The following is a 12,060-nucleotide window of genomic DNA, read 5'->3' on the forward strand; positions in this document are numbered from 1 at the left end:
TTGCTATTGTTTTAAATCTGATAATTTAAATGTTCAAAGAAACAATATTAAACTACCACCAAGAATGAAGTATTATCTTTGAGCAAACATGTATTTATAAGCAAATAAAAATACCAAGTAAACGTAACAGTAACAACTAAAACAATATCATATTCCATAAAAATACTCTTATGATTACAGGGTGTATTTAAGGTCTGGCAATTTATATACTTTGCAATGCGATACAAGTTTCAAATGCACTCCACGCTTATTAAAATACCAACTGCAGGAGACAGGCATTTGGTGTATTATCATAAAGTATTATTCTAATGATGGAATGCATGATAGCTGTATTTGAGCCTTATATCAAACAGTAGACTTAAAGAGCTTTGTAATGAGGAGGTGAGTTATGTATAGGAGTCAAAATAAAAAGAGATTATGAATACAGCATAAGTAATTTGAGAATTACAAAAGCAAGGACAATCTTCTGAGAAATGTCTTGTTTAAAATAACACACTGGCTTGCAGATTTTGGAGCCCAAGTGAGGTCATTCACATTAAAGCTCAGAATGAAATACTATTTCCGTCAACTGAAGAAACTACTTTATAATTAACAACTAAATATCATATGCTATTTGTATCTCTTTACTCCTGCTCCCACTGTATGTATGCAATTCATGCCTGTCTCCCTTATTAGAACATAAGCTTAATGGCAGGGACCACACTTTACTTTTATTGTCATCTCCCAAGCACCCAGTACAGTGCTATATCCACAGTAGGCTCTCAAGTGCTATTTATTGAATGAATGAAAGTTCAGGGACAACCAGCGGATGGGCTTCCAGCTGACAAGACTTTCAGGGGAAAAAAGTGAAAAAGTCTGGAAAGAGATACATAGCCAAAGAGGCTAGGATAGAGCCAAGTATGAAGTAGAATCAGACATGGGGTGTAGAGAGGCAGACAGAGTGGAGCAAGCTAGAAAAGGAGTGCAGAAAAGCAAATACAGGTAAGACCTAAAGAAAGAGGAAGGGCAGAGAAAGTCAAGGACCTTTTAACCCTCCTATGCCCCTCCCTCTGCTTTGACTTTTTATACTTCCTTCTTCAGCCTTTTCCCTTTCCCTCCTCCAGTTTTCAGTCTCCTGACCTCCACAAGAAAGAACACATCTAGCAAAAGCCAGTCACCATATTCCCTAGTTGGCTTGGGCGAGTTGAGTTTTGAAGGAAGCATAAAAAGGCAGAGGGAAAGGCAGTGTCAAGTTGAATGATGATAATAAGTATTATTATTATTATGGCATTTGTTAAGCACTTACTATGTGCCAAGCACTACTAAGCACTGGGTAGATACAAGATACTCAGATCAGAAGACAGTCCCTGTGCCAAAAAGGGGTCAGTCTAAGTGGGAGAGAGAACAAAATGGCACAAAATGCATGCCATTCTGAAATCTATTTGTAATAAGCTACCCTGATATATGGAAAAGCTGATATCTCCAATTAATATTAACTCAACTTTCCATAGATATGGGGCAGGGTGGGTAGCCATCCCACAGCTGAGGAAACCGAGGCACACAAAAGTCAAGTGATTTACCCAAGGTCACACAGTAGACAAGTGTGAGAGGAGGGATTAGAACTCCTGGCTCCTAGTTCCATATTCTTTCCACTAGAACACACTGCTAAATTTTCAGCTGGGAAGTTAATGGCCCATATTGGAGAAAGGGTGCATTTATGTCCCTGGGAATTGGGATAAGAAAAACTGAATTCATACAAATATATTCAAGCACTGATTTCCACTCAAACTAGTTAACATAGTAGTTCACAGACATTTGAGTGAGCACATGCACACACACACAAACACATACACACACCCTCTTCCTCCTCCCTGCAACGGCAGATTGGGCTCAAACTACCTAGCTGAAATGGAACATTTTTTTGAGACAGCTGACAATGAAACAATGTCTGTGGGAGAGCAGATTTCACTCTATAATGCACCATGACCACTGTTAAAATTTACAGAATACCAGCCACATCAAAAGGAGTACTGAGCCAAAACATTGCACAGTGATATAATCCCAATAATTGTGGCATTTGTTAAGTGCTTGCTATTTGAGAGGCATTGTTCTAAGTGCTGGAGAAGATACAAGATAATCATCCCTGATCAACACAGGGCTCACAAATTAAGTAAGAAGGAGAACAGGAGAACATCCCCACTGTACAGATGAGGTAACGGAGGCACAGAGAAGGTAAGTGACTTGCCCAAGGTCACACAGCAGGCATGTGGTGGAGCCAGAATTGGAACCCAGGTCCTCTGATTCCCATGTCTGTATTCTTTGCACTAGACCACAATGCTCCTTAGTGAATGTGGTCAGAAGGGAAGAGGGGCTGGGGCACTTATGTGCTGCACATGAAGTTATTAAAAGTAGCATTCTAATGCATAAAAGACAAATTATGCCTAGAGCAGTATGCAGAAACAATGAAGAGATGTAAGAGCATTTAATTACAGGTTGCTTAATAGCCACATATTTTGGATGCAATTACCAAAAAAACCGGTTAGATCAGGAAAAGGAATGCTAAAGTATTAGTTTTGTTGTTTTTTTCAAGGTATTTGTTAAGCACTTACTATGTGCCAGGCACTGAACAAAGCATTGGGGCAGATATAAAATAAATGGGTTGGACACAGTCCCTGTCCCAGTATTGTACTCTCCCAAGTGCTTATTAAAGTGCTCTGCACACAGTAAGTACTCAATAATTATGGGTCAAAATGGTGATAGTAGGAAAGAAGATGGAATGAGGGAGTAACTGGCCCAGGGAGAGCCACATCCCTCCTCACTACATTACTTCCTAATAAATCGATCAATGATATTGAGTGCTTACTCTGTGAAGAGCCCTTTAATAAGCACTTGGGAGAGTACAATACAACCAAGTTGGTAAACACGTTCCCTGCCCACAAGAAGTTTACATTCTATAAGGGGAGACAGACATTAATATAAATGAATTCCAGATACGTACACAAGTGCTGTGGGGCTGAGGATGAGGTAAATATCAAGTCCTTGAAGGGCACAGATCCTAATGCGTAGCCGAAACAGAAGGGAGAGGGAGTAGGAGAAAGGAGGGCCTATTTGGAGAAGGTCTCTTGGAGATGTGCTTTTAATAAGGTTTTGAAAGTGGTGGTCTGTCACATACGGACGGGGAGGGAGTTCCAGTTCAGAGGGAGGATGGCAGCGAGGTAGATGAGATTCATTCATTCATTCATTAGTATTTATTGAGTACTTACTATGTGCAGAGCACTGTACTAAGTGCTTGGAATGTACAAATCGGCAACAGATACAGTCCCTGCCCATTGACGGGCTTACAGTCTAATCGGGGGAGACAGAGAAAAACAATAGTAATAAACAGAATCCAGGGGATGAACATCTCATTAAAACAATAGCAATAAATAGAATCAAGGTGATGTACATCTCATTAACAAAATAAATAGGGTAATAAAAATATATACAATTGAGCAGACGATCAAGGCACACTGAGCAAATTGGTGTTGGAGGAGCGAAATGTGTGGGCTTGGCTATAGTAGGAGTTCACTGAGGTAAGATTGGAAGGATTGAGATGATCAAATGCTCTAAAGCCAATGGTAAGGAGTGTCTGTTTAATGTGGAAGTGGATGGGCAACCACTAGAGGTTCTTGAAAAGAGGTGAAACAAGGACTAATGTTTTTGTAGAAAAATGATTCGAGCAGCAGAGTGAAGTATGGACTGGAGTGAGAAGAGACAGGTCAGCAAGGAGGGTGGTACGCTAGTCAACCTGAGGTATGGCAAGTGCTTGGATCAGCACAGTAGCTGAATGGAAAGGAAAGGAGAGAACCTACAGGGTTTGGTTACAGCTTAAATATGTGGGTTGAATGAGAGAGATGAATGCCCAAAGTGGGGCATAGCACTAGTTCCACCCAGCTCCACCCTCCTTGTCAATGCCCAAAAAGCACCAGGGTGGGGTCATTTTGCCCCTTACCTCTATGTCCTCTCTTAAGGTCCTACACCAAGGCCTTCCACCCAGATGTCTTGCTGTTACTTTCAACAATCAATATTATTCGTTATTTCAGATTGGCTGTACTTGAAAAGATTGTGGAAAGAAGCACCTTCTTACACATGCTTCTTCCATTCTGGATCTGAAACTATAACCTGGTTGGTCTACTGTTGGTTGAGTGGGAGGGAAATTTGATATTTATGCTTGCTTTATATTACACTGGATGAATTTCACTGATTTTTCTATACCACTAAATGGGTTGATTTCATACCTCATACAACGGCCTCTACTCCATCTTAATCATCCTCGACCTCTCCGCCACATTAAAAACTCCCGTCCCCTGGAAACGTTATCCAACCTTGCTTCAATGATACTGTACTCTCCTGGTTCTCCTATCTCTCTGGCTGCTCCTTCTCGGTCTTTTTCACTGGCTCCTCCTCCTAAATATGGGAGTCCCTCAAGGCTCAGTTCTAGGCCCCCTTGTATTCTCCATTTACACTCCCTCCCTTGGAGAGCTCAGGCACTCCCATTTTTATGTGGATGATTCCCAAATCTACATCTCCAGCCCTGATCTTTCTCCTCTTCAGTTTCATATTTTCTCCTGCCTTCAGGACATCTCTACTGGGATGTCCTACCGACCCCTCAATCTTAACATATCCAAAACACATTTTCATCTCCCCACCCAAACCCTGTCCTCCCTGTGACTTTCCCATCACTGTAGACAGCACTTCCATCCTTCTGGTCTCACAAGCCTATAACCTTGGCATTATTCTTGTCTTATCTCTCATTCAACCCACATATTCAATCTGTCACCAAATCCTGTAGGTTCAACCTCTACAACATCACTAAAATCTGCCCTTTCCTCTCCATCCAAACTACCACGTTAATCCAAGTGCTTATCTTATCCCACCTTGATTACTGCATCTGTTTGCTGACCACCTTGCCTCCTGTCTCTCCTCATTTGAGTCCATATTTCTTTCTTCTGCCCAGAACATTTCTCTAGAAAAACAGTTAAGAACATGTTTCTCCACTCCAGTGGTCCTCATTCACATCTGCATCAAACAAACGCCTTACCACTGGCTTTAAAGCACTCAATTGCTTTGGCCCCTCCTACCTTAACTCTCTGATTTCCTACTACAACCCAGCCCTCACATTTCACTTCTCTAATAATAATGATAATGTTGGTATTTGTTAAGCACTTACTATGTGCAGAGCACTGTTCTAAACGCTGGGGTAGATACAGGGTAAGCAGGTTGTCCCACATGAGGCTCACAGTGATGAGGTAACTGAGGCACAGAGAAGTTAAGTAACTTGCCCACAGTCACACAGCTGACATGTGGCAGAGCCGGGATTCAAACCCCTGACCCCTGATTCCCAAGCCCGGGTTCTTTCCACTGAGCCACGCTGCTTCCTCTAGAGAAGTAGAGTGACTCAGTGGAAAGAACTCGGGCTTGGGAGTCAGAGGATGTGGGTTCGAATCCCGGCTCCACCATTTGTCAGCTGTGTGACCTTGGGCAAGTCACTTCACTTCTCTGTTCCTCAGTTACCTCACCGGGAAAATGGGGATTTTCACGTGGGACAACCTGATTACCTTGAATCTACCCAAATGTTTAGAACAGTGCTTGCACAAGGTAAGCGCTTAACAAGTACCATAATTATCATTATTATGTCAACCTAGGTACTGTACCTCAACCTCAACTATTGCACTGTCTACTCCTGGCCCATGTCCTACCTCTGGCCTGGAGCTCTCTCCCCCTTCAAATCTGACAATCACTTTCCCCACTTTCAAACCCTTATTAAAAACACATCTCCTTCACGAAGCCTTTCCTGACCTAGTTCTCATTTCATCTTCTCCCACTCCCTTCTGTGTCACCCTTGCACTTGGATTTGCACTCTTTAATTGTCCCACAACACTTATGTGTTTAGCTCTAATTTATTCATATTTTCTGTCTCCTCCTCTAGGCTGTAAGCTCTCTGTGGGCATGGAACCTATCAATTTTTTTATATCGTACTCTCCCAATCATTTAGTACAGTGCTCTGCACGTAGTAAATGCTCAATAAATATGATTGATATTTATCATTTTTAAAAATCAATTTTGAGAATGAATTTGTTTTTGAAGTGTAATTTGATTTTATATAGCGATAGATGTCACACAGAGTGGAAGAAAGAATGTGGGCAGACACATAAGCTCTGCCATATTTGAAGCCAGTGCTTAATAAGATGGTATTTGTCAAGCGCTTACTATGTGCCAGGCACTGTTATTAACAGTGCCTGGCACATAGTAAGCGCTTGACAAATACCATTAAAATAAAAAAAGAGAAAAGGGGTAATGATGCTTGATAATGGGATCGCATCCCTGTGTACATGGGCCGCTGAAGGACAGTCTGCATAAACCACATAGCAGGTTTAAAAAAGGCACTATACGTCCAGGGTTTCTCTTTTTCATATCATAGGTACAGATTCATAGAGCAAAGCAACAGAAATGGAAAATTTAGCATGACTCCTGCGAACCCACTGACACTCTCCAGCGGGTACACGATGGGGATGCATACTACCTAAACTACCTCTGACTGGATTATGACCCTCCTTGGCATCCTTTATCTGATCTTCCTTCACTCAGTAGAAGGGTTTAATTTACGGCAAGGCTATAAACTGTTGCTTCTCACTGGTTACCAACGTGAGCTTCATTCTTTGATTGATCTTTGCGGACAGGATCTAAGACTTTTTAAAAACTTTATTAGAGATGGAGAGAATGTTTCTGAAAAGTCAGATTTAGTATTTGGGAGAGATTTGGAGCAGGGGCCTTCCTGCTGATAGGGTCTGAAACGTTAATAGAGTCAGAGAGAATGTGTGTCCTTCCCCAACTCCATTGTCCCTGCTGTGGAGGGATTTGGAGCCAGTGCCGCCAGGTCTCGGCAGAAGCTTTATTAAAATTCCCTTGTTCCCAGGTAATAGTGAGGTCATAGTGGGACACAGAGATATGAGAGATGGAGAGAATATTTCTGAAAAATCAAAATCAGTCTCCTTCCCCACCTCCTACCCTCACTGCCCCTGCTATGGGAGGGGTTTGGAACCAGGGTTACTGCTTCTGTGTGCCCGCAGTCATCCCAGCTCCTCAGGGAACAGAGCCATGGAAGGCATAGAGAGGAGGCAGACAGGGGCTAGGAGAGGTAGAAGTCAGGCTCACCTTGGAGCCACCTAAAGCCATCCTGGCCCCTGAGGCCCAGAGCTAAGGAGGGGGACAGAAAGGAGGTGGAGGTGGGGCCAGGAGGGGTAGAATATGGGCTCATCAAATGTCCCACCAGAGCCAGGTCTGCCAACAGCCACCCCAGATCCTCAGGGCACAGAATCACGGAGGGGACCCAGAGAGGAGGAGGATGAGGCACAGGTTGGGTTGCAGCCCGGTTCACCAGTGCTGGGGGATATATATTTAAAAGTTATTTGTAAATAACAACAATGCTCACCGCCACCTCCCCCAGCCAGTCATATCCACAGACTGGGGAGCCCCAGTGCTAGGGAATTTATTTTTCATTTTATTTAGGGCAGCGGTCGTGGCATCTCTCCGGAACCCTCCCTTCCCCCAGTCCGGAGAGCAACAGTGGCAGCAGCAGGGGCAGAAGCAATAGCTCTCCACAACTGTCCAGGAGAACCCCACTGAGACAGCCCAGACTGGGGACCCTTCTGCCAGGGGGGTCAGCTCCTGGTTCACCCACATATTTTTTGGTTTCAGAGGAAACCACGCTTGCTCCCATAGTCATCCCGCCTCCCTCTTTCGCAGCCCCTCTCCCTACTAGCCAGATTGGGCGAGCTAGTAATTGACTTTGGGAGACAGATTGTCTCAAAGACATCTGAGACCGCTGCCTGATATATCATCTTGACAGGTTTTGCCTGAATAATGTGGCATAATGAAAAATGTACCACTCTGTTGTGAACCTCTCCAGCAACTTGGTCCTTGTTGTCTTGTAATCTGAAGTCATCCCCTTATACAGAAGCCACAGTTATTTGCTTGAGGTTCTAGTCATTTAAGATTAAATGACGAGGACTAGCAACCAGAATGTTAAATGTTGATGAAATGAATACAAAGGATACGTTTGCAATACACATTCCAAAATAGGCAGGCAAACCCATGTTGTGAATTATGGAATATTAATGTGCTGAGTATGGAAATCAAGTTTAAACTTCTAGAAGTTCATATTTTGGCTACAATTCTCTGACACTTCAAGCATTTCTCTATTCTAAATGATGGAACTTCTTTAAGCATTCCAGCATTTTTAAATATGGGAAATGTCATCTTCACTCACTTGTAAGATTATTCCATAAAGATTTTGCATTCAAGTTTAATTATTCAGATTATCAGCTCTGACTGAAATTAGTCTAGTATGATAATTTTGAGTAAGGATTGGTGCTCACAAAATCCATTTGTCTGAAAATCAGTCACAGCATCATCGCTGGTACGTCTGAAATAAGCTTGGCAGCAACTCCCTTCTCTTTCTTTCCTTTTGCCTCTTTTATCCCCACCCCGGATCTGTGACATAACCTTTAGCTAAAAGCAGTTCTCCCTCTCAGCTGAAGTATTTGATTTTCTCTTTCAGCCCACTCCAAAGGGCCTCTCCTAAGCAGGGATGGGCAATTGTGCCAAATTGAACATATTTGTGCATGATGAATTTGTAATGCAGGCTAAAACTTGCTGGAAACTCTGCTCTGAGACCACCAAATGCATTTAGTTTGAAGCCAATACTTTATTCACTAAGCTACAAACTCTTCGGAGATTTTATGTGATTACAAAAAAACCCCAAATCCAACTAGCATCATTCACCGCATGCAAACTTAATTTGATATTGCTTCTCTTACTTTTCCTCTCTGAAATACTCATGAGGATTAGAAGTTGGAGAAAAGTAACTGTTTGAAGAGACAATGTTATGTGTCTAAAGAAATATTTCCTTAAAGTAGCAGCACACTAAGTAATACATCACTATTAACTAATGAACTCAGTTTCTAATTAGCCCATAACAACAGATTAACTGTTTAATATTTTAGTGATGCTGTTTTTTTACTGAATTTATAGCACTATAGTGAAAACTGATGTTAATACAAGTGGAAGGGGGGAAACCAGATCTGCAGATCTGAAAAACAAGAAAAACAAACAGATACTCCCTGGCTTTGCTGAAATCCTTAATCAGCATTTCAAACAAAAACAACAACAAAAAGATTCCCATTTGCGTGATTTTGGGGACTTTTTTTTTTTTTTGGAGACAGTCTCTATTTCACTATGTAAGACTTGGATCGCCTCATCCAACTTCTGCCTTTTCTCAAAATCATTCCCCAGTGTAAAATGAGGACATCTACATTCTGAAGAGCACAAAGGGAATTTTACTAACTTCAGCTCTCTAGCAACCCCATCATTTTTCTGCAATAACATTGGTTCTGAAAACTGGTATTTGGCACTTCTCCAGCCTGGCACTGCAGACAATCAATGATATTTCTAGAACGCTTGCTGTGTGCAGAGCACTATACTAATCACTTGGGAGAGTGTAATAGAGTACGCAGACACAATCCCTATCCTCAAGGAGTTTTCAATAAATTAAACATAGGCATATAGGGGAAGCAACAGAGTATAAGGATATATAAATAAGAGCTGTAAGGGTGGGGGTGTGGTGAGTTACCAAAGTGTTTAGGAGGGGAAGATTTAAGGTGATGCAGCCATGTGTTCCTACTATACCCCAAATGAAAAAATTATTATGGGGTTTGGAGAAGGAGGACCTGAGAAGTAGCTTCTCTTCTCTGAAAACACAAGCACCATCTAGCAAAGGGGGCAGCCCCTCAATATTGGAGCTAAGGAGAGCCAATGTCCCCCTCCCACTCACTGCCAAAAGTACACATACTTCTGAAATGCTCCTACTTATCCGAGCCCAGCAAACCAGTTCCCAGAGAGATGAAACGGAATAGTAATCAGTCTCCTCGGACTTCCAATCGCTTGCTCTATCATATTCACTTTTAGTGAGAAATTAAAGATACAGTCACCTGTGATGATGTAAGATAATTCATTCAATCATATTTATTGAGAGCTTACTGTGTGCAAAGCACTGTACTAAGCGCTTGGGAAAGTACAATGATAAACAGTGACATTCCTTGCCCATAAAGAGCTTACAGTCTAGACGGGGGGAGACAGCTATCAATACAAATAAAATTACAGATATATACATAAGTGCTATGGGGCTGGTAGCGGGAAGAGCAAAGGGAGCAAGTTAGGGTGACACACAAGGGAGTGGGAGATGAGGAAAAGTGGGGTTTCGTCTGGGAAGGCCTCTTGGGGATGTGCCTTTAATAAGGCTTTGAAGATGGGGAGAGTAATTATTTGTTGGATTTGAGTAGGGAGGGGGTTCCAGGCCAGAGGCAGGACGTTTGGCTAGGGGCTGGTGGTGAGACAGGCAAGATCAAGGCACAGTGAGAAGGTTAGCACTAGAGGACTGAAGTGTGTGGATTTGGGTTGTAGGAGGAGAAAAGTGAGGTGTGGTAAGAAGGGGCAAGGTGATGGACTGCTTTAAAACCAATGGTGAGGAGTTTCAGTTGGATATAGAGGTGGATGGGAAACTACTGGAAATTTTTGAGGAGTGGTGGGTGACATGTCTTGAACATTTCTGTAGGCAGCATAGTGAAATATGGACTGGAGTGGGGAGAGACAGGAAGGAGGCTGGGAGGTCAGCAAGGAGGCTAATACAGTAAACCACATCTAAAAGAGAAAAGCAGCTAATCTGAGAGTCTGTGTATACCTGCCCTTTAAAATTAACAAGAATGTCTTGAATAAGGAATCTCTAGAATTTAAAGTTCATAGTTGTGGAATCTGACTTGCAATAGTTTCTATTTCTTGCCTAGCTATGTCAGGATGTCATATTCATTCACCTGTAAAGTTATTACTGGGAAGAATAAATTGGTTTGGGCCTCAAATAATCTCTTCCAAATAACAAGACAGTGGTCCTGCCCATAACGAATCACTTATTCTGGTCAAATTAACGTTTTTCAAGTTATTTTGATGTTTACTGTCAGATATCTGTTCTAGGTCTTTTTGATCAGATATACTATAGGACATCATTTTATGAATGATGTAATCTTATCGGACTTTTAAAAAGAGAAACTAAATGCTTATTTTAGGGAGGTTGAATTTAAAAAATCTCAAGTTTAGCTGAACCTTTAAAATGGTATTTCTTGAAAACAAACAAAAAATGGTCTGTTACCAACATCACTTGGGCCGTTGTTTGTCAGTTTTGAAAACAGAAGCTATGAAAGGTGGGATATTTTATTAATTAGGCCAGAATAGGTACTTGAAAATATTTCTACAATACCCAAAGCATCAAGGGGAATGCTAAGTAACTTTTTTATTCAAGGTCTGTTTCTCTAAGAAAACAATTTTGCTGCCACCAAATCAGAATAAGCTAGAGGATTCACTGAACAGTGTGGTCTCAGAAACCAGGCACTTATTTTTAATTGGCAGTGAATATGATCATGTGCCTCTTAAGAAGAGTTGGAATGGCTAAGGAAGCATCAACTTGAGGGTCCTCTGGAAATGGGGAAAAAAAACAAGGAGGTAAGAGGAGAAAGCAGAAAGGAAGAAGAGGAAGGATTCTTCTGTTAGGTCCCAATGGTTCCCAGAATATTTCTGTCAGGGCCTCTTTTCTCATCCTTGTCTAACCATGCTCTACGAATACACTTTAGGAACATAATGACTTAAGTGTGCCTCTTGTTTCCCCTCATCTCAACAGGCAAACTTGAAACGTGCACATCTTGTGTAACATTCTCCCAATATGTCCTGACTTGTAAATGCAGTCATTTTAAGAAAACCCCTTAGTTTTGATGCTTTTCATACAAAGACAGGACTAACCACGTACCATAAGCAAATTATTAACATCTTTGTGGATAACACCACTATGCAATTGTAACACATTTTGCATAGATTTGGCAACTGAGAAAGGCGGGGATTTGGACCACAATCCTTTTTTTTGGGGGGGGGGGTGGTCTTTCATCTCATTATTTTTCCTCTCTTCCCAAGGAACTTGATTTATTTAAATAAATCTTCCCC

Source organism: Ornithorhynchus anatinus, chromosome X5, assembly GCF_004115215.2.
Source record: "Ornithorhynchus anatinus isolate Pmale09 chromosome X5, mOrnAna1.pri.v4, whole genome shotgun sequence".
NCBI lineage: Eukaryota > Metazoa > Chordata > Mammalia > Monotremata > Ornithorhynchidae > Ornithorhynchus > Ornithorhynchus anatinus.